Source organism: Triticum aestivum, chromosome 4B, assembly GCF_018294505.1.
Source record: "Triticum aestivum cultivar Chinese Spring chromosome 4B, IWGSC CS RefSeq v2.1, whole genome shotgun sequence".
NCBI classification, from domain to species: Eukaryota; Viridiplantae; Streptophyta; class Magnoliopsida; order Poales; family Poaceae; genus Triticum; species Triticum aestivum.
This window is the reverse complement of record NC_057804.1, coordinates 368,309,337-368,334,777: the sequence shown is the minus strand read 5'-3', so window position 1 is coordinate 368,334,777 and position 25,441 is coordinate 368,309,337.

The window sequence follows — 25,441 nt, the reverse complement described above, 5'->3', positions numbered from 1 at the left end:
AGGGGGAATCGACCATAGAGGGCTTCTACGTCAACACCATAGCCCCTCCGATGAGTTGTGAGTAGTTTACCACAGACCTACGGGTCCATAGTTATTAGCTAGATGGCTTCTTCTCTATTTTTGGATCTCAATACAATGTTCTCCCCTCTCTTGTGGAGATCTATTCGATGTAAACTCTTTTTGCGGTGTGTTTGTCGAGATCCGATGAATTGTGGGTTTATGATCAAGTTTATCTATGAATAATATTTGAATCTTCTCTGAATTCTTTTATGTATGATTGAGTTATCTTTGCAAGTCTATTCAAATTATCAGTTTGGTTTGGCCTACTAGATTGATCTTTCTTGCCATGGGAGAAGTGCTTAGCTTTGGGTTCAATCTTGCGGTGTCCTTTCGTAGTGACAATAGGAGCAGCAAGGCACGTATTGTATTGTTGCCATCGAGGATAAAAAGATGGGGTTTATATCATATTGCTTGAGTTTATCCCTCTACATCTTGTCATCTTGCTTAAAGCGTTACTCTGTTCTTATGACTTAATACTCTAGATGCAGGCAGGAGTCGGTCGATGTGTAGAGTAATAGTAGTAGATGCAGGCACGTGTCGGTCTACTTGTCGCGGACGTGATGCCTATATACATGATCATGCCTAGATAATCTCATAATTATTCGCTTTTCTATCAATTGCTCGACAGTAATTTGTGCACCCACCGTAATACTTATGCTATCTTGAGAGAAGCCACTAGTGAAACCTATGGCCCCCGGGTCTATCTCTTATCATATTTGCTTCCAATCTACTTTTGTTTGCATCTTTACTTTTTGCATCTATATTATAATATACCAAAAATATATTTATCTTATCATACTATCTCTATTAGATCTCACTGTCGCAAGTGGCCGTGAAGGGATTGACAACCCCTTTATTGCGTTGGTTGCGAGTTCTTTGTTTGTTTGTGTAGGTGCGTGGGACTTTTGAGGAGCCTCCTACTGGATTGATACCTTGGTTCTGAAAAACCGAGGGAAATAATTATGCTACTGCTGCATCACCCTTTCCTCTTCAAGGAAAACCAACGCAAGCTCAAGACATAGAAAGAAGGATTTCTGGCACCGTTACCGGGGAGGTCTTCGCTCAAGTCAAGACATACCAAGTACCCATACGAACCCATCTCCCTCACATTTACATTATTTGTCATTTGCCTCTCGTTTTCCTCTCCCCCACTTCACCCTTGTCGTTTTATTCGCCCTCTCTTTCCCAATCTCCTCCTCTCTTTTTCGCTTGCCTTTTTCTGTTTGCTTGTGTGTTGGATTACTTGTTGCCATGGCGCAAGATAATACCAAATTATGTGATTTCTCGAATACCAATAATAATGATTTCCTTAGTACTCCGTTTGCTCCTCTTAATAATGTTGAGTCTTGTGAAATCAATACTGCTTTGCTGAATCTTGTTATGAAAGATCAATTCACCGGCCTTCCTAGTGAAGATGCCGCTACTCATCTAAACAACTTTGTTGATTTGTGTGATATGCAAAAGAAGAAAGATACGGATAATGATATTGTTAAATTGAAGTTATTTCCGTTTTCACTTAGAGGTCGTGCTAAAGTTTGGTTTTCGTCTTTGCCTAAAAATAGTATTGAGTCTTGGAACAAGTGCAAAGATGCTTTTATCTCTAAGTATTTTCCTCCCGCTAAGATTATCACTCTTAGGAACGATATTATGAATTTTAAACAACTTGATCATGAGCATGTTGCCCAATCTTGGGAAAGAATGAAATTGATGATTCGCAATTGCCCCACTCATGGTTTGAATTTATGGATGATCATACAAAAAATTTATGCCGGTTTGAACTTTGCTTCTTGAAATCTCTTAGATTCGGTCGCGGGAGGCACGTTTATGGAAATCACGTTAGGAGATGGTACAAAACTTCTTGATAATATTATGGCTAATTATTCTCAATGGCACACCGAAAGATCTTCTAGAAAAAAAGTGGAAAGATGGATGAACTTATGAAGTTGTTTGCTACTAAAAATACTCCTCTTGATCCCAATGATATGCCTTTGTATACTTTGATTGAGAATAATAATGAATCCATGGATGTGAATTTTGTTGGTAGGAATAGTTTTGGAAACAATGCTTATAGAGGAAACTTTGATTCTAGACCGTTCCCTAGTAATTCCTCTAATAATTATGGAAATTCCTACAATAATTCTTATGGTAATTTTAATAAGATGCCCTGTGATTTTGAGAATAGTATGAAAGAATTTATGATTTCTCAAAAGAATTTTAATGCTTTGCTTGAAGAAAAATTGCTCAAAGTTGATGATTTGGCTAGGAACGTTGATAGACTTTCGCTTGATGTTGATTCTCTTAAAATTAGATCTTCTCCTCCTAAGCATGATATCATTGAGTCTCTCAAAGCCATGAGAATTTCCATTGATGAGTGCAAGGAAAGAACCGCTAGATTGCGTGCTAAGAAAGATAGCTTTGTAAAGGCGTGTTCTTCTAGTTTCCATGAAAATAATGATGAAGATATTAAAGTTATTGATGCGTCTCCTATTAGATCTATGTTTTGCAATATGAATCTTTATAATTATGGGACTGATGATGAGTCAACTTTACCTAGAAGGCGTCCCAAGAATTCGGAGTTTTTAGATCTTGATGCTAAATTTGGTAAAAGTGGGATTGGAGAGGTCACAACTTTAAATAGCATTGAACCCACTATCTCGGATTTCAAGGAATTTGATTATGATAATTGTTCTTTAGAAGTTTGTATTTCCTTGTTGCAATCCGTTGTTAATTCTCCTCATGCTCATAGTCAAAATAAAGCTTTTACCAAACACATTGTTGATGCCTTGATGCAATCTTATGATGAAAAGCTTAACTTGGAAGTTTCTATACCTAGAAAACTTAATGATGAGTGGGAACCTACTATAAGGATTAGAATTAAAGATCGTGAGTGTTTTGCTTTGTGTGATTTGGGTGCTAGTGTTTCCACGATTCCAAAAACTTTATGTGATATTCTAGGTTTCCATGATCTTGATGATTGCTCTTTAAATTTGCACCTTGCGGATTCCACCATTAAAAAGCCAATGGGAAGAATCAATAATGTTCTCATTGTTGCAATTAAAAATTTGGTGCTCGTAGATTTTATCGTTCTTGATATAGATTGCAATCTTTCTTGCCCTATTATTCTTGGTAGACCTTTCCTTAGAACGATTGGCGCGATTATTGATATGAAGGAAGGGAATATTAGATTCCAATTTCCATTAAAGAAAGGCATGGATCACTTTACAAGAAAGAAAGTCAAATTACCTTATGAATCTATCATGCGGGCTACTTATGAATTTAGTGCCAAGGATGGCACTACTTAGATCTACCTTCGCTTTTATGCCTAGCTAGGGGCGTTAAACGATAGCGCTAGTTGGGAGGCAACCCAATTTTCTTTGTGTTTTTTGTTTTTGTTACTGTTTAGTAATAAATCTTGCATCTAACTTCTGTTTAGATGTGCTTTTATCTTTTAATTAGTGTTTGAGCCAAGTAGAACCTATAGGATAACCTATGATGATAGTTGATTTGATTCTGCTGAAAAATAGAAACTTTTAGCGCACGAAATTAGTTTTGTTAAATCACAGAAATGTGATTTTGCGTTGATTATTTTTGCTGATTATCAATAGATAAATTGTACAGGACTTCCTATTTTGGTACGATTTTTAGAGTTCCATAAGTTTGCGTTAGTTACAGATTTCTACAGACTGTTCTGTTTTTGACAGATTCTGTTTTTCGTGTGTTGTTTGCTTATTTCGATGCATCTATGGCTAGTAAATTAGTTTATAAACCATAGAGAAGTTGGATTACAGTAGGTTTAACACCAAAATAAATAAAGAATGAGTTCATTACAGTACCTTATGTGGTGGTTTTGTTTTCTTTCACTAACGGAGCTTATAAGATTTCCTGTTGAGTTTTGTGTTGTGAAGTTTTCAAGTTTTGCGTAAAGCTTTTATGGACTATGGAATAAGGAGTGGCAAGAGCCTAAGCTTGGGTATGCCCATGGCACCCCAAGATTTTCAAGGATATCCAAAAGCCTAAGCTTGGGGATGCCCCGGGAAGGCATCCCCTCTTTCGTCTTTGTTCATTGGTAACTTTACTTGAAGCTATATTTTTATTCGCCACATGATATGTGTTTTGCTTGGAGCATCGTGTATTATATTAGTCTTTGTTTTTTAGTTTACCACAATCATCCTTGATGTACACACATTTTGGGAGAAGCCTATTTGATTAGAATTTGCTAGAATACTCTATGTGCTTCACTTATATCTTTTGAGCTTGATAGTTTTTGCTCTAGTGCTTCACTTATATCTTTTAGAGCATGGCGGTGACTTATTTTTGCAGAAATTGCTAGTCTCTCATGCTTCACATATATTATTTTGAGAGTCTTTTAGAACAGCATGATATTTGCTATGGTTATAAAATTGGTCCTAGAATGGTAGGCATCCAAGTTGGGTATAATAAAAACTATCATAGGAAGTGAATTGGATGCTATGATCAATTTGATACTTGATAATTGTTTTGAGATATGGAGGTAGTGATATTAAAGTCATGCTAGTTGGGTGATTATGAATTTAAAGAATGCTTGTGTTAAAGTTAGCAAGTCCCGTAGCATGCACGTATGGTTAAAGTTGTGTAACAAATTTGAAACATTAAGTGATCCTGGCTTGTGCATCCTTATTAGTGGCGGTCGGGGACGAGCGATGGTCTTTTCCTACCAATCTATCCCCCTAGGAGCATGCGCGTAGTACTTGATTTTTGATGACTTCTAAATTTTTGAAATAAGTATATGAGTTCTTTTGACTAATGTTGAGTCCATGGATTATACGCACTTTTACCTTTCCACCATTGCTAGCCTCTTCGGTACCGTGCATTGCCATTTCTCACCTTGAGAGTTGGTGCAAACTTTGCCGGTGCATCCAAACCCCGTGATACGATACGCTCTATCACACATAAACCTCATTATATCTTCCTTAAAATAGCCACCATACCTACCTATTATGGCATTCCATAGCCATTCCGAGATATATTGCCATGCAACTTTTGATGAGGACATCAATACAATTGTTACACCCACAGCCCTTGCTGCTATACATACTGGACCAATTACTAGAGCTCGCGCACGCCAACTAAATTACCAGGTACTTTTGTTTCTTGGTAATGATTCTAATGTTCATGAGAATATGATGCTGCCTAAATTGGATACATTTGTTTTGCTTACAAATGAAGGGCCTAGCTTGGAGAAGGATAAACATTGGAGCAAGAACAAGCATGGAGATGCTGGCATGCGCAAGGGGAACCAGAACGGAGTTACAAGTGATGATTTCAGGACTTTGAAGCCACCATAATGGGTGCATGAAGCCTTGGACGAAATATACAAGATGCTACTTCATAAATTTCATCTCGAGGCTATTATAGGTGCTGCGTCACCTTATTATTGGGCCAGGCCCATGTAATTTCGAAATACATAAGTCTAGGCTGTTTTTAGAGTCCATATGTGTGGGGAAACAAGAGATAGGGTTGATTTTGGACCCCTCCACCAAGGGTCACGAAATTCCCCCCTCTTCCTCCATATATACAGCCCTTAGGGCATCGTTTAGACTTTGGGTTTTGTTTAGATTAAAAGTTTGCCATAGCTGCAACTTCGCGTACTTCGTTTGTGTTCAATGACCAGACAAAGGCGTCACAGAACCTCGCCTTGATCAATAAAGCTTTCATCTTATATTCGCAATATCCAGATTGCAATCTCAGTTTCTTGCTTGTTCTTCGTTTGCTCGCAGGAAATAGACCCTCGTGGTCAGGTTGATCGTGCTCCGAGGTGGTCAATAACCTCTCGGAGTTGGTTTAGCGATTGCTAAGGCGCGACGTCCTTGCACGTTTGTTGTCGAATCGTCAAAGTCGACTGCCACCAAAGCGATATCCATCATCTCATCGAAAGACGGGACACCTTTGCCTCTATCAAGTGGTATCAGATTTCCAGGTTGCTCGGTGAGATTTTACAGTTTTTCGTAGTTTAGATCGAGTCTGTTATTCATACCTACAGTCCACGAAAAAGCCAAAAAAAAGGGTTAGTTCATCATATCCGAACCAATCTGAGCCTTTGCATAATCTTTTTAGGGTTTTGCTTTGTTGAATTTGCGGTTGCATCATTGTGTCTAGTTGCTGGTCTTAGCGTTAGTCTTTTAGAGTTTCGAGTTCTGGTCATAAGTTGTCATGCCGCCACCGCACCATCATCATCGCCCCTGTCACCTACCACCACCGCTCCGAATCCATATCCATATACCACCACCAATCTATATCCATATACCACCACTGATCCGTATCCATATATTACCACCGCTGCCATATACCACCACCATATATCCACCACCAATCCGAGTTCCTTGCATATTAGGTGTGTTTTCGAGATCCATCTAGTTTCCGATTCGTGTTTCCTTGCCGGAGTAGGTTTCGGAAAAAAAAAAGTCTAGAAACCACCCTCCGTTTAGGCCCAAAATTTTTCAAAAACGCATTTTTCGAAAAAAAAATCTGGCTATCCTATTTTTAGGTGTTTCTGAGTGTTTTGAGATAGGTGTCGTTATAGGAAGTTTTTTTGGACCCGTTTCCAGTTTTTGGGTCCGGGCAGTCAAAAAAAATGAAAAAAAAATTTGGTCGAAAAAATTTCGTGCCCATCCTGTCAGTTTGACCTAGGAAGAGTTTTGAGACACTTGCCATTATAGTGATTTTTCGCCAAAAAAAAGCAGCGCAAAAAAAGAGCGAAAACACAAAATTCCAGAGTGTGCTTTTCCCTTGTTTACGTGCAGCGCCGTGATTTTGTTAGTGTTCTAGGCTCGCGTCTCTAGCACGGTCTAGCCTAGGACCAGCACAGTACCGTCGTTGAGCGTTTATTCAACTTTGCATCTCTGAATTGATTTTTGCTGACCCCTTTTGCTACCATATTATAAGCCTTCCCAGCTCCACATACATCTACGTCGTGCGTTTGACTCTCCCTGGTAATCTCTATCCAAGCTTTGAGAGTTTTGACTACAACGGTTGCCGATCACCACCTGCTGCTGGGTAAGAACTGGTAAGAATTTGAGATTTGCTTGACGGGTTTGTGATACACCACCACCACTTCTTAGTAGTCTGTAGGATCATATTCTTGTGTGTTTCTATTTGCTGCTAACAATGGTAGGATCACAAGCCGATGAGATTGATTGGGAGAACCTGACGAACAAACAACTACATGATAAATTTCAGCAAATGATGAGTCGACAGGTGCAAGATGTGCTAAACAGATTTGACGAGGCCATGGAGAAGATAGATGGCATGGAGAAGACATTCGAAACAAAGCTTGATAGCAAGTTTAATGAATTGCTCGCGCGTTTACCACCACCACCGCCGGCTGCACCTATCGCACCTCTGCAACACCAACAACAACGCATGGACGAGCGAAGCATGTTCCTATTGAGGATGGCCAAACTTCTGGTGCTGTTGTTCCTGTTATTGATGCTTCTTTTGCTCCTGCTACTACTGCTGCTGGTACCCAGGAGGATGATGAGTATGCGGGCGATTATGAGGATGAGGTTGATCAAAATCAGAACTACGTGCACCCACCAGCACCACCAGCAGCAGGTCGACCTCAGGTATATATTCGTAATGGTAGGCCTGCACCACCACCTCAGGTACGAGATGATGTCCATATTCCTAAACTGAAATTGAATATTCCACCATTTGAGGGTAGATATGTTCCTGATATATATCTTACTTGGGAGTTAGAAACTGAACAACGTTTTACATGTTTACAATATCCCGAGGAGAGACGGGTTGCTGCTGCTATTTGTGCTTTCACTAGTTTTGCATGTGTATGGTGGTCTGAACATTGTAGATTATATCCTATTCCAACTACTTGGGCTGCTTTGAAAACTGCTATGTGTACGCGTTGGGTTCCACCATATTATCAACGTGAATTGCTTCAAAAATTGCAGCGTTTAAGACAAGGGAAAAATTCTGTAGAAGAATATTATCAGGAATTACAAACTGGCATGATTAGATGTGGTATTGTTGAGGATAATGAAGCTATGCTTGCACGTTTTCTGGGTGGACTAAATAGAGAGATTCAGACCATTCTAGACTATAAGGAGTATACTAATATCACTCGTTTATTCCATCTTGCTTGTAAAGCTGAACGTGAAGTGCAGGATCGACAAGCATTGGTGCGATCTAACTTTTCTGCAGGCCGACCTTCATCATGTACACCGCGTGCATCTTCTACTTCAACTACACCAGCACCTCAATCAGGTGCCTCCTCCGGTCGTGATACAAGAAAACAGGCACAACCACCATTATCTACCAAGAGCGCACCTGCTGGGCCTGCACAGAGTTCTTCTTCTTCCATGGCATCAACAGGGCACACAAGTGATATTATTTGTCATCGTTGTAAGGGAGGAGGTCATTATGCGAGAGAATGCAAATCTCCGCATGTGATGATTGCTACCTCGGATGGTGGATATGAGTCCGCTAGTGACTATGATGAGGAGACTTTGGCTCTTATTACACGTGAAGAACATGGTGGAGACGATTCTGATCATGAGACACAATACATGGCTCCTGAAGACGCTGACAGGTATGAATGTTTAGTTGCTCAACGTGTTTTGAGTGTGCAGGTCACACAAGCTGAGAAAAATCAGAGGCACAATTTGTTCCATACCAAGGGAGTTGTGAAGGAACGTTCTGTGCGCGTCATAATAGACGGAGGGAGCTGCAACAACTTGGCTAGCATGGAGATGGTGGAGAAGCTTTCTCTCACCACAAGACCACATCCACATCCTTACTACATCCAATGGTTCAACAATAGCGGCAAGGTTAAGGTAACACGTACTGTTCGTGTGCATTTTAGTATCTCTACGTATGCTGATTATGTTGATTGTGATGTGGTACCTATGCAAGCATGTTCCTTATTACTTGGTAGACCATGGCAATTTGATAAAAATTCTGTACACCATGGTAGAAACAATCACTATACTCTTGTTCATAAGGATAAAAATATTACTTTGCTTCCTATGACTCCTGATTCCATTTTGAAAGATGATATTAATAGAGCTAATAAAGCAAAACAGGAGACGAATAAGAGTGAAAATCAGATTGTGGCAAAAGAATTTGAGCAACAAATGAAGCCTAATAATAAACCATCTAGTGTTGCTTCTGAAATTAAATTGAAAAGTGCATGTTTATTTGCCACCAAATCTGATATTGATGAGCTAGATTTTAGCAAATTTGTTTGCTATGCTTTTGTGTGCAAAGAGGCATTATTTTCATTCGAGGACGTGCCTTCCTCTTTGCCTCTTGCTGTCACTAACATTTTGCAGGAGTTCGCTGACGTCTTTCCACAAGACGTGCCACCGGGATTACTGCCTATTCGAGGGATTGAGCATCAGATTGACATAATTCCCGGTGCTTCACTGCCAAACCGTGCACCATACCGTACCAATCCAGAGGAGACGAAGGAGATTATGCGTCAAGTACAAGAGCTTCTCGACAAAGGTTATATACGTGAATCCCTTAGTCCTTGTGCTGTTCCTATTATTCTAGTGCCGAAAAAGGATGGTACATCACGTATGTGTGTTGATTGTAGAGGCATTAATAATATTACTATTCGTTATCGTCATCCTATTCCTAGGCTAGATGATATGCTTGATGAATTGAGTGGCTCTATAATATTCTCCAAAGTTGATTTGCGTAGTGGATACCATCAAATTCGTATGAAATTGGGAGATGAATGGAAAACAGCATTTAAAACTAAGTTTGGATTATATGAGTGGTTAGTCATGCCTTTTGGGTTAACTAATGCACCTAGTACTTTCATGAGATTAATGAACGAAGTTTTACGTGCTTTCATTGGACGATTTGTGGTAGTTTACTTTGATGACATATTGATTTATAGCAGATCTTTGGAAGAACATTTGGAACATTTACGTGCTGTTTTTATTGCTCTACGTGATGCACGTTTGTTTGGTAACCTTGGGAAGTGCATCTTTTGCACCGACCGAGTATCTTTTCTTGGCTATGTTGTTACTCCACAGGGAATTGAAATTGATAAAGCCAAGATTGAAGCTATTGAGAGTTGTCCGCAGCCCAAAACGGTCACACAAGTGAGGAGTTTTCTTGGCCTCGCTGGATTCTATAGGCGTTTTGTGAGAGATTTCAGCACCATTGCTGCACCTCTCAATGAGCTTACAAAGAAAGATGTGCCTTTTCTTTGGGGTACCGCACAGGAAGAAGCCTTCTCGGTATTGAAAGATAAGTTGACACATGCTCCTTTACTCCAACTTCCTGATTTTAATAAGACTTTTGAGCTTGAATGTGATGCTAGTGGAATTGGATTAGGCGGTGTGTTATTACAAGATGGCAAACCTGTTGCATACTTTTCTGAAAAATTGAGTGGGCCTAGTCTGAATTATTCTACTTATGATAAAGAATTATATGCTCTTGTTCGGACTTTAGAAACATGGCAACATTATTTATGGCCCAAAGAATTTGTTATACATTCTGATCATGAATCTTTGAAACATATTAAAAGTCAAGCTAAACTGAATCGTAGACATGCTAAATGGGTTGAATTCATTGAGACTTTTCCTTATGTCATTAAACACAAGAAGGGAAAAGAAAATGTTATTGCTGATGCATTGTCTCGCCGCTATACTATGCTTTCACAACTTGACTTCAAAATATTTGGTTTGGAGACCATCAAAGATCAATATGTGCATGATGCTGATTTTAAAGATGTAATGCAGAATTGTAAAGAAGGAAGAATGTGGAACAAGTTCGTCGTTAACGATGGATTTGTGTTTCATGCTAACAAGTTATGCATTCCAGCTAGCTCCGTTCGTCTTTTGTTGTTGCAGGAGGCGCATGGAGGAGGATTAATGGGACACTTTGGCGTGAAGAAGACGGAGGACGTACTTGCTACACATTTCTTTTGGCCAAAGATGAGACGGGATGTTGAGCGTTTTATTGCTCGCTGCACTACATGTCAAAAAGCTAAGTCACGACTCAATCCTCATGGTTTATATATGCCTTTGCCTGTACCTAGTGTTCCTTGGGAGGATATATCTATGGACTTTGTTTTAGGTTTACCTCGAACAAAGAAGGGGAGGGATAGCATATTTGTTGTCATGGATAGATTCTCGAAAATGGCACACTTTATACCATGTCATAAAAGCGATGATGCTGTTAATGTTGCTGATTTGTTCTTTTATGAAATTATTCGCTTGCATGGTGTGCCCAATACTATTGTTTCAGATCGTGATACTAAATTTCTTAGCCACTTTTGGAGATGTTTATGGGCTAAGTTGGGGACTAAACTGCTTTTTAGTACTACTTGTCACCCCCAAACTGATGGACAAACTGAAGTAGTCAATAGAATGTTGTCTACTATGCTTAGGGTTGTTTTGAAGAATAATAAGAAAATGTGGGAGGAATGCTTGCCTCATATTGAATTTGCTTATAATCGTTCATTGCATTCTACTACTAAGATGTGCCCTTTTGAAGTTGTGTATGATTTCCTACCTCGTGCACCTATTGATTTGTTGCCTCTTCCATCTTCGGAGAAGGTTAATTTTGATGCTAAACAATGTGCTGAATTGATTTTAAAAATGCATGACTTAACTAAGGAAAACATTGAGCATATGAATGCTAAATATAAACTTGCTGGAGATAAGGGTAGAAAACATGTTGTGTTTGCACCTGGAGATCTTGTTTGGTTACATTTGCGTAAGGATAGATTTCTAGATTTGCGCAAATCAAAGTTAATGCCACGTGCTGATGGTCCCTTTAAGGTGTTAGAGAAAATAAATGATAATGCATATAAACTTGAGCTGCCTGCAGATTTTGGGGTTAGTCCCACTTTTAACATTGCAGATTTGAAGCCTTATTTGGGTGAGGAAGATGAACTTCCGTCGAGGACGACTTCATTTCAAGAAGGGGAGGATGATGAGGACATCAATACAATTGTTACACCCACAGCCCCTGCTGCTATACATACTGGACCAATTACTAGAGCTCGCGCATGCTAACTAAATTACCACGTACTTTCGTTTCTTGGTAATGATTCTAATGTTCATGAGAATATGATGCTGCCTAAATTGGATACATTTGTTTTGCTTACAAATGAAGGGCCTAGCTTGGAGAAGGATGAACATTGGAGCAAGAACAAGCATGGAGATGATGGCATGCACAAGGGGAACCAGAACGGAGTTACAAGTGATGATTTCAGGACTTTGAAGCCACCATAATGGGTGCATGAAGCCTTGGACGAAATATACAAGATGCCACTTCATAAATTTCATCCCGAAGCTATTATAGGTGCTGCGTCACCTTATTATTGGGCCAGGCCCATGTAATTTCGAAATACATAAGTATAGGCTATTTTTAGAGTCCGTATGTGTGGGGAAACAAGAGATAGGGTTGATTTCGGACCCCTCCACCAAGGGTCGCGAAATTCCCCCCTCTTCCTCCATATATACAGCCCTTAGGGCATCGTTTAGACTTTGGGTTTTGTTTAGATTAAAAGTTCCCCATAGCTGCAACTTCGCGTACTTCGTTTGTGTTCAACGACCAGACAAAGGCGTCACAGAACCCCACCTTGATCAATAAAGCTTTCATCTTATATTCGCAATATCTAGATTGCAATCTCAGTTTCTTGCTTGTTCTTCGTTTGCTCGCAGGAAACAGACCCTCGTGGTCAGGTTCATTGTGCTCCGGCGTGGTCAATAACCTCTCGGAGTTGGTTAGCGATTGCTAAGGCGCGACGTCCTCGCACGTTCATAGTCGGATCGTCAAAGTCGACTGCCACCAAAGCGATATCCATCATCTCATCGAAAGACGGGACACCTTTGCATCTATCAACTTTCCACCATTCCGTTCATCATCATCATGACATACTTTACTTTTGTCATATTGCCATTGCATGATCATGTAGTTGACATCGTATTTGTGGCAAAGCCACCATGCATTATTTTTCATACATGTCACTCTTGATTCATTGCACCATCCCGGTACACCGCCGGAGGCATTCATATAGAGTCATATCTTGTTCTAGTTTCGAGTTGTAATTCATATGTTGTAATCAATGAAAGTGTGATGATCATCATTATTAGAGCATTGACCAAAGGCCAAAAAAGGCCTAAAAGAAAAAAAAAGAAAAAAAAAAGAAAAAAAATAAAAAGGGCAATGTTACTATCTCTTTTTCCACACTTGTGCTTCAAAGTAGCACTTTGTCATGTAGTGAGTCTCATATATTGTGCTTCAAAGTAGCACCATGTTTTTCATATAGTGAGCCTCATAAGTTGTCTTTTTCATACTAGTGGGAATTTTTCATTATAGAACTTGGCTTGTATATTCCTACGATGGGCTTCCTCAAATGCCCTGGGTCTTCGTGAGCAAGCAAGTTGGATGCACACCCACTAGTTTTCTTTTGTTGATCATTCATTTATAGCTCTAGTGCATCCGTTGCCTGGCAATCCCTACTCCTCATGTTGACATCAATTGATGGGCATCTCCATAGCCCGTTGATTATCCTCATCAATGTGAGACTTTCTCCTTTTTTGTCTTCTCGACACAATCCCCATCATCATATTCTATTCCACCCATAGTGCTATATCCATGGCTCACGCTCATGTATTCCGTGAAGGTTGAAAAAGTTTGAGATTATTTAAGTATGAAACAATTGCTTGGCTTGTCATCGGGGGTATAGAAGTTGGGAACATCTTTGTGTGACGAAAATGAAGCATAGCCTAACTATATGATTTTGTAGGGATGAACTTTCCTTTGCCATGTTATTTTGAGAAGACATGATTACTTTGATTAGTATGCTTGAAGTGCTAATATTTATTTTATCAATATGAACTTTTATTTTGAATCATTTGGATCTGAACATTCATGCCACAATAAAGAAAATTACATTGAGAATTATGCTAGGTAGCATTCCACATCAAAAAATTCTTTTTTATCATTTACCTACTCGAGAACGAGCAGGAATTAAGCATGGGGATGCTTGATACGTCTCCAACGTATCTATAATTTTTGATTGTTCCATGCTATTATATTACCCGTTTTGGATATTTATGGGCTTTATTTTACACATTTATATCATTTTTGGGACTAACCTACTAACCGGAGGCCCAGCCTGTACTGCTGTTTTTTTTTGCCTATTTCAGTATTTCGAAGAAAAGGAATATCAAACGGAGTCCAAATGGAATGAAACCTTCGGGAGCGTGATTTTTGGAACGAACGTGACCCAGAGGACTTGGAGTGCAAGTCAAGAAGCAGCCGAGGCCTCCACAAGATAGGAGGGCGCGCCCCCCCTATCTTGTGGGCCCCTCGGGCAGCCATCGACGTACTTCTTCCTCCTATATAAGCCTACGTACCCCGAAAACATCCAGGGAACCAACGAATCACAATTTTCACCGCCGTAACCTTCTGTATCCGCGATATCCCATCTTGGAGCCTTCGCCGGCGCTCCGCCGGAGGGGGAATCGGCCACCGAGGGCTTCTACATCAACACCATAGCCCATCCGATGAGTTGTGAGTAGTTTACCACAGACCTACGGGTCCATAGTTATTAGCTAGATGGCTTCTTCTCTCTTTTTGGATCTCAATACAATGTTCTCCCCCTCTCTTGTGGAGATCTATTCGATGTAAACTCTTTTTACGGTGTGTTTGTCGAGATCCGATGAATTGTGGGTTTATGCTCATGTTTATCTATGAATAATATTTGAATCTTCTCTGAATTCTTTTATGTATGATTGAGTTATCTTTGCAAGTCTCTTCGAATTATCAGTTTGGTTTGGCCTACTAGATTGATCTTTCTTGCCATGGGAGAAGTGCTTAGCTTTGGGTTCAATTTTGCGGTGTCCTTTCCCAGTGACAGCAGGGGCAGCAAGGCACGTATTGTATCGTTGCCATCGAGGATAAAAAGATGGGGTTTATATCATATTGCTTGAGTTTATCCCTCTACATCATGTCATCTTCCTTAAAGCGTTACTCTGTTCTTATGAACTTAATACTCTAGATGCAGGCAGGAGTCGGTCGATGTGTGGAGTAATAGTAGTAGATGCAGGCAGGTGTCGGTCTACTTGTCGTGGACGTGATGCCTATATACATGATCATGCCTAGATAATCTCATAATTATTCGCTTTTCTATCAATTGCTCGACAGTAATTTGTTCACCCACCGTAATACTTATGCTATCTTGAGAGAAGCCACTAGTGAAACCTATGGCCCCCGGGTCTATCTCTTATCATATTTGCTTCCAATCTAATTTTATTTGCATCTTTACTTTTTGCATCTATATTATAAAATACCAAAAATCATATTTATCCTATCATACTATCTGTATTAGATCTCACTTTCGCAAGTGGCCGTGAAGGGATTGACAACCCCTTTATTGCGTTGGCTGCGAGTTCTTTGTTTGTTTGTGTAGGTGCGTGGGACTTTTGAGGAGCCTCCTATTGGATTGATACCTTGGTTCTCAAAAACCGAGGGAAATGCTTACGCTACTATTGCTGCATCACCCTTTCCTCTTCAAGGAAAACCAACACAAGCTCAAGACGTAGCAGTGTGCATCCAACTTGCTTGCTCACAAAGACCTAGTGCATTTTGGGGAAGCCCGTCATTGGAATATACAAGCCAAGTTCTATAATGCAAAATTTCCACTAGTATATGAAAGTGACAACATAGGAGACTCTCTATCATGAAGGTCATGGTGCTACTTTGAAGCACAAGTGTGGTAAAAGGATAGTAACATTGTCCCTTCTCTCTTTTTCTCTCATTTTTTTTATTTGGTGGGCTTCTTTTGCTTCCCCCTTTTTTTCATAAAGTCCGGAGTCTCATCCCAACTGTGGGGGAACCATAGTCTCCATCATCCTTTCCTCACTTGGAACAATGCTCTAATAATGAAGATCATCACACTTTTATTTACTTACAACTCAAGAATTACAACTCAATACTTAGAACAAAATATGACTCTATGTGGATGCCTCCAACAGTGTACCGGGATATGCAATGATTCAAGAGTGACATGTATGAAAGAATTATCAAGGCGGCCTTGCCACAAATACGATGTCAACTACATGATCATGCAAAAGCAATATGACAATGATGGAGCGTGTCATAATAAACGGAACGGTGGAAAGTTGCATGGCAATATATCTCGGAATGGCTATGGAAATGCCATAATAGGTAGGTATGGTGGTTTTTTTGAGGAAGGTATATGGTGGGTGTATGGTACCGGCGAAATTTGCGCGGCACAAGAGAGGCCAGCAATGGTGGAAGGGTGAGAGTGTGTGTAATCCATTGACTCAACATTAGTCATAAAGAACTCATATACTTATTGAAAAAATCTAAAAGTTATTGAAATTAAGTACTACGCGCATGCTCCTAGGGGGATAGATTGGTAGGAAAAGACTATCACTCGTCCCCGACCGCCACTCAGAAGGAAGACAATCAATAAATAAATCATGCTCCAACTTCATCACATAACGGTTCACCATACGTGCATGCTACAAGAATCACAAACTTCAACACAAGTATTCCTCAAATTCATAACTACTCAACTAGCATGACTCTAATATCAGCATCCTCATATCTCAAAACTATTATCAAGTATCAAACTTCTCATAGTATTCAATGCACTTTCTATCATAGTTTTTATTATACCCAACTTGGATGCCCATCATATTAGGACCAATTTTATAACCAAAGAAAATACCATGCTGTTTTAAAAGACTCTCAAAATAATATAAGTGAAGCATGAGAGATCAATAATTTCTACAAAATAAAACCACCGCCGTGCTCTAAAAAGATATAAGTGAAGCACTAGAGCAAAATTATCTAGCTCAAAAGATATAAGTGAAGCACATAGAGTATTCTAATAAATTCCGAATCATGTGTGTCTCTCTCGAAAGGTGTGTACAGCAAGGATGATTGTGGTAAACTAAAAAGCAAAGACCCATATCATACAAGACGCTCCAACAAAAACACATATCATGTGGTGAATAAAAATATAGCTCCAAGTAAAGTTACCGATAGACGAAGACGAAAGAGGGGATGTCTTCCGGGGTATCCCGAAGCTTAGGCTTTTCGTTGTCCTTGAATTATATTGGGGTGCCATGGGCATCCCCAAGATGAGGCTCTTGCCACTCTTTATTCCATAGTCCATCAAATCTTTACCCAAAACTTGAAAACTTCACAACACAAAACTCAACAGGAAATCTCATAAGCTCCGTTAGTGCAAGAAAGAAAAACCACCACTTAAGGTATTGTAATGAACTCATCCTTTATTTATATTGGTTTTAAACCAACTGTATTCCAACTTCTCTATGGTTCATACCCCCAGATACTAGCCATAGATTCATCAAAATAAGCAAACAACACATGAAAAATAGAATCTGTCAAAAACAGAACAGTCTGTAGAAATCTGTAACTTTAGAATACTTCTGGAACTCTAAATATCCTACCAAAATAGGAAGTCCTAGGAAATTTGTCTATTGATCTACTGCAAAAATAATGAACTAAAAATCACGTTTCTGTGATTTATTAAAATTATTCTCGTGCATGCAAAAGTTTCTGTTCTTCAGCAAGATCAAATTAACTATCACCGTAGGTTATCCTATAGGTTCTACTTGGCACAAACACTAATTAAAACATAAAACACATCTAAACAGAAGCTAGATGAATTATTTATTACTAAACAGGAACAAAAATCAAGGAATAAAAATAAAATTGGGTTGCCTCCCAACAAGCGCTATCGTTTAACGCCCCTAGCTAGGCATAAAAGCGAGAATAGATCTAAGTATTGCCATAATAATAAGATAAATCACGAAAAATCATCTCATATTCCCTATGTTCAGCAGCAAGTTTTCTTTGTGGCAAGAAAAAGTAATCAAAAGGGCTATATTTAATGGGACAGAAGTCCCCAAGATCAAGCTCGGGAGGTATGGGTTCCTCCTTTGGCCCTTCATATTGCACAACCAATTCATCATTATAAGCATTCTTTTGGCAGAAAGTCATGAGCCTATACTCAAGAGAATATCCTAACTCATTGTTTTGAATTGCAAAATCATTATTAAGCTCAGAAATTCTATCAAATAGAACATTGGTAGGAAGCTTTTTTATAAGGTTTTCATTAAAAGCAACATGATCTAGAGATTGTAAAAGCATTATGTCCTCTTGATTGAAGAGGATTGCCTCTATGGGAGGACGGCCAGTGTCCACCCTATATTGTGCAAAAATTTCTTTGTCTTCTTTTATTATAAATCTGAACTCATGTGCCAAAAATATAGTAGCTGCGCGCTTAACACAAGAATGCTCAATATTGGAAAATTCTAGGAAAATCCTTTGTATGCAAGGATGCATGTGCATAAACTGTCTTTCAAGTTCAACTATAAGCAAGGCAATAGCATCCACAAGACTACTAGTTCTATGAAGAATAGAACCACCCATAGAAGGTAAAGCACCGGCACAAGTAAAGAAATCTTGAATAACCCCTTTTCCAATAATATTACCACTACCGATTCGAAACTTTTTAGTATATAAGATAGTGGGTTCTTCAGCAGGAGCATCAAAATTTTCCATGTTATTACTATTGCCTTTATCAATGATAACCTCCCCAGTTTCATACATAGTGACGACAAAAACCACAAGAAGCGAGAAAAAAAGAGGCGAACGGGAAAGAGAGGGCGAATAAAACGGCAAGGGTGAAGTGGGGGAGAGGAAAACGAGAGGCAAATGGAAAATAATGTAATGCGAGGGAGAAGAGTTTGTGATGGGTACTTGGTATGTCTTGACTTGAGCGAAGACCTCCCCGGCAATGGCGCCAGAAATCCTTCTTGCTACCTCTTGAGCACTGCGTTGGTTTTCCCTTGAAGAGGAAAGAGTGATGCAGCAAAGTAGCATAAGTATTTCCCTCAGTTTTGAGAACCAAGGTATCAATCCAGTAGGACGCTCCACGCAAGTCCCTCGTACCTACACAAACAAAACAAGAACCTCACAACCAACACGATAAAGGGGTTGTCAATCCCTTCACGACCACTTGCGAAAGTGAGATCTGATAGAGATAATAAGATAAGATAAATATTTTTGGTATTTTTATGATATAGATTGGAAAGTAAAAATTGCAAAATAAAGTAGATAGGAAACTTATATGATGGAAGATAGACCCGGGGGCCATAGGTTTCACTAGTGGCTTTTCTCAAGATAGCATAAGTATTACGGTGGGTGAAAAAATTACTATCGAGCAATTGATAGAAAAGTGCATAGTTATGAGAATATCTAGGCATGATCATGTATATAGGCATCATGACCGCAACAAGTAGACCGACTCCTGCCTGCATCTACTACTATTACTCCACACATCGACCGCTATCCAGCATGCATCTAGAGTATTAAGTTCATAAGAATAGAGTAACGCATTAGGCAAGATGGCATGATGTAGAGGGATAAACTCAAGCAATATGATATAAACCCCATCTTTTTATCCTCGATGGCAACAATACAATACGTACCTTGCTGCCCCTGCTATCACTTGGAAAGGACACGGCAAGATTGAACCCAAAGCTAAGCACTTCTCCCATTGCAAGAAAGATCAATGTAGTAGGCCAAACCAAACTGATAATTCGAAGAGACTTGCAAAGATAACCAATCATACATAAAAGAATTCAGAGGAGATTCAAATATTTCTCATAGATAAACTTGATCATAAACCCACAATTCATCGGATCTCGACAAACACACCGCAAAAAGAGTTACATCGAATAGATCTCCAAGAAGATCAAGGAGAACTTTGTATTGAGATTCAAAGAGAGAGAAGAAGCCATCTAGCTAATAACTATGGACCCGAAGGTCTGTGGTAAACTACTCACAACTCATCGGAGAGGCCTTGGTGTTGATGTAGAAGCCCTTCGTGATCGATTCCCCCTCCCCCCCGGCGGAGCGCCAGAAAAGGCTCCAAGATGGGATCTCACAAGTACAGAAGGTTGTGGCAGTGGAATTAGGGTTTCGTGGTGCTCCTGGATGTTTTTTGGGTACATAGATATATATAGGAGGAATAAGTAGGTTGGTGGAGCCATGAGGGGCCCACGAAGGTGGGGGACGCGCCCACCCCCCTAGGGCGCGCCCTCCTGCCTCGTGGCCGCCTCGGATGCTTCTTAACGTCCACTCCAAGTCTCCTGGATTGCGTTTGTTCCAAAAAGATCGCTCCCGAAGGTTTCATTCCGTTTGGACTCCGTTTGTTATTCCTTTTCTTCTAAACACTAAAATAGGAAAAAAACAGCAATTTGGGCTGGGCCTCCGGTTAGTAGGTTAGTCCCAAAAATGATATAAAAGTGTATAGTAAAGCCCATAAACCTCCAAAACGGGTAATATAATAGCATGGAGCAATAAAAAATTATAGATACGTTGGAGACGTATCACACCCCTGTAGTATCTACGTAGGGGCTGAAGCCGACGACTGGTAAACTTTCAGACATATAAACAACAAAATAGGAGGATAAACTGATAAGAAAGTATAATAACAACTATCATACATTACGAGTTCATTACATAACTCTTACAACCGGAAACAACTACTCAAATATTATGTCCTTGGAGCACTGGCCTTCTACAATACGGGCTCCCTTGAGGACCTTGTCGAAGTACCTATCGGTTGTCGGCGCTCCTTGCCCTCAGGTGGCCCTGTGGTGGCAATCTCGGTGGATTTCATCTGCACCCACTGAACCTTCACACGGGAAAAGGCCACTCGAGCACCCTCAATACAGGATGACCGCTTAAGGGCATCAATCTGAGGAAGCGCCTCCACCAGACTCTTCACGAGCCCGAAGTGGCTGCTGGGTATGGCCTCGGCTGGCCATAGATGGACTATTACGTCCTTCATGGCCAGGCCGGCCACCATATGCAGCTCGGACAACTGCTTCATTTGGTCGCTCAGGGGCACCGGAAGCTCTGGCGCAAGGTACTGCGACCAAAACAGCTTCTCCGTTGAGCTCCCCTCTTCGGCTCGGAAGAATGCGGCGGTGTACACAATGCTCCTTGGCAAGTTGGCAACGGGACCTGGAGAACTCCGAACTCGGGTTAGTAAAATATATCTTCTACTAGCATACCTACTCTCATAATAAAGGCCTTACTGGCCGCAATCCGCCTCGCCTCTTGGAGCTCCTGGTGAGCGTCCTAGGCATCAGCCCGAGCTTCCTTCAGGCTCTCACGGGCTTTGGCGAGCTCGGAGGCCTGTTCCAAAATCGTCTGCTCCAAGGACTCGCATATAGCAATGGCGTCCTTGAGCTCTTTTTCAACCTCACCCACCCGCGCCTCATGTTGTTGGCGGGTGGTCTTCTCCTCCTCTAAGCTTTTGGCCGCCTTGTCCGCGTCCGCCTTGCTCGCCTCCGCCTCCTTCTTGGCTTCAGCAAGGGCACTTTTGAGGGACTCGACCTCATCGGCGCCAACTGCGTGCATAGTTAAAATATTTTTAGTTTGTTTCAAACGACTAGCACATGTACAATTGGAGATATATACTCAATGCACGCATACCTTGCGTCTCCTCAAACCGCTTATTAATGTGGACAACCTCTTCATCGGCCAGCTGCAGCTTCCGAGTAAGTTCTGAAACTTCGGCGGACTGGGCGCTCGCCGCCAGTAAGGAAGCCTGTTGCACAATAGAGTAAAATGTCACCTCATCCGAACACTATGTGATCCTCTATCCGTCTTTGCCAAAGCCGGATAGAGTCTCAGGGGCTACTATCTATGCACAGACATATTCCTTTATTAAAATTGGTTAGAACATTACATCACATACCTCAAAGCCTGTAAACAGGCTGGTAAAGTCTTTGTTCAGCCTGCTTTTGGCAGAATGGATCTTCTCAACCACCGTACCCATCAGGGTACGGTGCTCCTCCATGACGGAAGCATGACGAAGCTCTTCCGCCAAAGTATCCGGCCCTTCCGGATTGATGGAGGTCGCCAATGGAGTCGATGCTCCCCTCCTCCCTCAAAGGGGGTCACTCGCCCGACTCCGGAGCCGTATGGGTCTCCGGAACAGTGTTCAGCTGGGGGCCGGATTGGTCATGGCCCCCGTCATCAGTCTCCATGGAGATTGGTCCCCCATTTCTTCGGCAGCAGAGGTATTACCCTCTGGCACCGTCCTGGCGGCCTCCCACACCTCTCCATGGCCTAGGGAGGCTCTTTGGGACAAGACTTCGGTATCGTCCGGAGCGGTTGGTGGAGGGGCCTGCGAAGGCGTCTCACTCTCCACCATCCCTGGCTCCAGCGAGTTCCCCGGAGATGATACTTGAGGGAGATCGCGGGTCGGACTGAAACTCACAATATGGTGTATTAAAAACTACAATCATAAAAGCCAATATATGTGAAGGCATCCCTGGATACTTACGAGTCGTCCAGCGGCTTCGACCTGAGGCTCCGCTCGGGGATGACTTCGGCATCCGAATCCGAGTTGTCCGAGAGGGATTTCTTCCCCCTCTTGGACGCATTCGCCCCCGGGTCTTCGGAGGCCGCTCTCTTCTTCTTCCTCCCTTTAAGGGGAGAATCGCTTTCTCCCTCCTCCTCCTTTTCGTCTTCATCTCTCTCGTAGGAGGAAAAGGCTTCGGAATACCCGGCCACGGCATCCAAGGGACCTTTACGGCGGGGGTCGCTCTTGACCTCCTTGCTCTTCTTCTTGGCTTTCTTCTCCGGCGCCTGGTATGGCACCGGGACCAGCATCCTCGTCAGCAGAGGGTCAGCTGGGTTTTCGGGTAGTGATGTCGGACACTTGCTCCGCTCCGCCTTCTTCGTCCAGCCCTGATTGAAGATGGGAGTCTCAATATGCCCCTTTGATTTCTAAACTAAGTTATGTCCGGAAACTAAAAAACTCACTGGGGAGGCTGGGTGAGCACAGTCGAGGCCGATGTCGTTGGTCATCTCTGGCCACGACATCTGGGCCTTGAAAAGCAGCCTCCAGATATCTTTGTGCGTTGTGCCAAAGAATAGCTACAGGGTTCGTGGCCCTTCCGGATTGAACTCCCACATATGAAGAGGTCGGTGCTGGCAGGGAAGGGCCCGGCGGAATAGCATCACCTGAACGACGTCAGTGAGGGTGGTGTTCTTTTCTATCATATTCTTGAAGCACTTTTGCAGCATCAACACCTTGTCGGTTGACCCCCAGTATGGACCCTTGTTGATCCAACGACGCAAGTCGCATTGGGGTCCGGATCTAAACTCAGGAGTGGCTGCCCAGTTGGTGCCATGAGGTTCGGTGATGTAGAACCACTCCTGCTGCCATATCTTCACAGTTTCTACGAAGGCCCCTTTGGGCCAGGTGACATTGGGGAGTTTTCTCTCCATTGCACCTCCGCAGTCCACATGCTGCCCATCCAGCACCTTTGGCTTAATGTTGAAGACTTTGAGCCAAAAGCCGAAGTGGGGGGTATGCGAAGGAGCACCTCGCACACAATGATAAACGCCGAGATGTGGAGGAAGGAGTTTGGGGCTAGATCATGGAAATCTAGCCCGTACTAGAACATAAGGCCGCAGACAAAAGGGTGAAGTGGAAACCCTAGTCCACGGAGGAAGTGGGGGATGAATACCACCCTTTCGCCTGGTTCCGGAGTGGGGATGACCTGCTTCTTGGCAGGGATCCTGTATGCAATATCCGTACTCAGGTACCCCGCCTCCTGGAGCTCCTCGATGCCCTTCTCCTTCATGGAGGAGACCACCCACTTGCCTTGAGAGCTGGATCCGGACATGACTGGAGAGGTTGGTGGCAGTGGGGAGGATCGAAGCTTGGGCGCTGGAGCTCGAAGATGGGAAGGCTGAGGAAGGAAGAAGGTGTGGGATAGAAAAGATGGATCTTTATCCGCTTATGTAGGCCGTGAATACCGAGCGCCCTCTCCCCTAGACTTAAAACCTCGCCTGTTCGCAATGTGGGTATGCGCCACGGTCGGTTGGATTACCCAAATACCATTGATATGCAATCCCGCATTAAGTGGGCATGATCTCTGATTGACAGGATGTGCCAATGAGGCGTGGCCTCGAAACACGGAACGCGGGGTGAGAAAATGTTTCAAAATGCCGAAGGGTCAAGTCTAACGCTTCATCAAAAAAGTTGTCAGTAAAAGACGCTACTCTTATTTTTATCCTGCCTTCGCAGCTAAGGGTTGTATTTATTACGAAAAGCCAGATACAATTCTTTTACAGAGGAAAGCCGATGTGTATTCTCTAAGGAACCCGCCTTGCAATGCCGAAGACAATCTGAGAGCCGAATATATCATCATTGAAGACTGGTTTAGGGGCTACTGTGGGAGTCCTGGACTAGGGGGTCCTCGGGCGTCCGGTCTATTGATGTGGGCCAGACTGATGGGCCGTCAAGATACAAGATAGAATATTATCTCTCGTGTCTTGTGGGGACTCTCACATGCGTGGATGGCAAGTATAGGTGTCCGTATATTTTATTCCTTTCTGTGAAACCGACTTTGTACAACCCTAAGCCCCTCCAGTGTCTATATAAGCCGGAGGGTTAGATCGGAGATAGGATCACAACATTGCTAGGCTAGCTATCTAGAGTTAACCGAATCAATCTCGAGGTAGATCAACTCTTGTAACCCCTATACCCTCGAATATAATCAAGTATGAGTAGGGTTTTACCTCCATCAAGAGGTCCCGGACCTGGGTAAATAAAGCGTCCCTTCTCCATTGTTACCATTGATCCTCAGACACACAACTTGGGCCCCCTACCCGAGATCTACTAGTTTTGACACCGACGCCGAGGCACCCCAAGATAATATTCAAAGAAGTAGCAAGCAACTAAGCTTGGGGATGCCCCCGAGTGGCATCCCCGCTTTCTTCTAACAACCATCGGTATTTTACTTAAAGCTATATTTTTATTCGTCACATATTATGAGTTTTTCTTGGAGCATCTTGTATGATATGAGTCTTTGCTTGTTTTGCTTTGTGTTCTAAGTCTTCAATCCTTGCTGGACACACCTTTTTGAGAAAGCCAAAAATTATGCAATGCTTGCTCCTATGCTTCACTTTAATTTTTAGAGCCAGGGATTTGCTCTAGTGCTTCACTTTATCTTTTTGAGCACGGTGTGCTTTGTTATTTTTGAAGAAACTCTCATGCTTCACTTGTGCATCCAAAACCCTTTAAACCAGTTTTGCCTTATGAGTCCACTATACCTACCTATATGCAGTAATTCCATGCTGTTCTAAGCAAATTTTCATGTGCCATCTCTAATTTTCAAAATAAATTTCTCTTTTGTGTGCTCTACTGCTCGCGAGGCGGTGAAGGGTGACCAATATTCTCCATGCTAGATGTGTTATTCTCACAATGAGTGTGTATTCACTTGTCATTGCACGAGAGTACAGCAAAGGTATTAGGGATGCC